This window comes from Macrobrachium rosenbergii, chromosome 51 (assembly GCF_040412425.1).
Source record: "Macrobrachium rosenbergii isolate ZJJX-2024 chromosome 51, ASM4041242v1, whole genome shotgun sequence".
Classification (NCBI taxonomy): domain Eukaryota; kingdom Metazoa; phylum Arthropoda; class Malacostraca; order Decapoda; family Palaemonidae; genus Macrobrachium; species Macrobrachium rosenbergii.
In genome coordinates, this window is record NC_089791.1 from 18,220,669 (window position 1) to 18,223,424 (window position 2,756).

Below are 2,756 nucleotides of genomic sequence, written 5' to 3' on the forward strand. Positions count from 1 at the left end.
AATATTTACAATTCAGTAATATTATTTTAGTCTATATTTTATCAACAGATACCTGTCATACGAATAAATTTTACCCAGTGGCGTTCTCAAAGAAATGATATGAATGTAGGAATAATAACACATGTCCGTAACTAAGGACACTTGTAACCGTGACATCATAATAATAATAATAATAATAATAATAATAATAATAATAATAATAATAATAATTAATATTATTATTATTATTATTATTACTACTACTACTACTACTACTACTACTACTACTACTAATAATACTACTACCAATAATAATAATAATAATAATAATAATAATAATAGTAATACCTAATACGGAAGAAGACATCATATTACTAAATGAGCTCCACGAGGCTTTAATGCAGTTGTGTAATTTAAATTGGTGTTTACTGAAATAATATTTAAGTGGCATGACTTGACACCTCCGCCATGGCATATCTGAAGGTCCCATGACCAAGCATTTATTTGGATGAATCGAAACATACGTCATCATCTGTCCTCACAAGTCATGAATGGGATTTACAAAACAACTTCAGGGACAAAGTCCGAAGATTCAAGGACTGCCTTGAAGTCCTTGTATTTCCCGAGGATGAGGTGCGGCGTGCGTGCGCCCCTTGTGTTCCTGTGGATTGTGTTTGTTTGTTTGTTTTTTTCCTTTTGGGTGTATGTGCATATTAGAAACATGTATATTTTGCTGTTATCTATCTATATATCTCTCTATTATATATATATAAATATATATGTGTATACTGTATATATATATATTTATATATATACATATTTAAATGAATATAATACATATATACATTATATATTTAAAAAATGTATATATATATATATATATATATATATATATATATATATATATATATATATATATATATATATCTTATAGTGAGAGAGAGAGAGAAAAAAAAAATGTGTTATTACAAACGGACTTATATGTACCCGATTATCCGAAATGTAAGTGTGCACATAATTATGCTAAGAAATAATCCATTTGGTGTTGTATGTACGTAGAAGGTAATATATAAAATCTTTGGAAACACTGTGGAACACCTCTTCAACAGTCAGATAGCGTTGTAAAATTATCTACGACAAATAGATGTTTATAACTTGTGCCTAGCGAAACTCTTCAGTACTTTCCGATGTAACAGAGTACCGAGACCTTTCCCTGAAAAAAAGCGGGACGCCATATCTTAAAAACTAATCATAGAATTTCCTTGAAAATAATCTCATTATGTTTCCCACTCCCAAATTACTGTGGAGTTACTAATCTAATCTAACCTAACGCAATCTAACCTAACCTAACCTAACCTATGGGCGTGGCAAAAAAAAAAAAAAAAAAAAAAACGGGTCTGGTGCAATACTAGTAAACATCTCAGGGTTTTACTTCTCTTCACGTCATTAAATCTTATGTCACTGCTCTTCGCTCGGTAGAGTTGAGGAGGTTAGATCTTAAATAAATATTCAAAGGTAAAAGTCTGTATGGAATATTCATCAGCACGGCTAATGAAGTTCAGTGAAGTTTAATGCCACGGTAATGGTTTATTCAGTGTAGGCAGTCAGTAAGGCGTTAAATTTAAGGTTTTGGGAGAAATTAAGAGTGAGGTACTGAAAGTTCTATGCTGTGGGATGATTCAGTATGAAGAGGAACAGATACGTTGTTCAGTTCGCATGCTCTCTCTCTGCTCTCTCTCTCTCTCTCTCTCTCTCTCTCTCTCTCTCTCTCTCTCTCTCTCTCTCTCTTGCCACGCACACACACATACAGTAAACACACACATATATAAATATATATGTATATATATATGTATTTATACATATATATATATATATATATATATATATAAGTATACATATATATTATATATATATAGTCGGTATAGGACTTCGTAGAGGTCCGTGGCGCGGGTTCAAATCCGCAGCCGACTGGTCAGAGAAGGCGGACACTTTGCTATCTGCGTAGACACCCTGGGATTACGTATAATCAACGGATAGGTTTGCTGAAAAAGCAAATGGGTGTTATAGACTAATACACACATAAACAAAGCCATAACATCTAAAAACATAACAAACACCTTACACGTCTCGAACTGTCGACCTGCTGGGAGAAAGGGGCTATGTATGATACACGTATCGTTACCGGCAGCTGATCGAGGCTATGTACTAACACCAAATCAAATTCCTTCAAAAGAAGACATCATGTAAATATAAAAATGGGAAAAAGCACGTTAAAATAAGAAGAAGATATATATATATATATATATATATATATATATATATATATATATATACATATATATTATATATATGTATATATTTATGTATGTAGCCTATGTACGTGTGTGTGTGCGTGATCAGCTAAACGATTGTAGTGCCGCAACTAGGGTTTAAATATAAGGCATGGGATGGCAGCTTCATCCCAAAAGACGAGTAAAATGAATGTACAAGAAATATTGATAACTGTTATATAAATGAAAAGCTCATCGTTCCTCACTCGCATTTTCCTTTTACCACCTCGTTTCAGCAATAGGTAATGGGGTAATTGATGCCATTCCAGTAATGGCAGCGAGAACATTTGTCATCATTAATATAGTAAATGACGCTACTTTGGAACAAGGCCTTTTTATATATAATGACTTCTGTGACATTTTCCTCTTACAAAACTGTAAATAACTTTTACCAGACCTAGTTACTGAACATCCCAAGGTTGGGAAAGGTTTTGGAGTAGGGATATA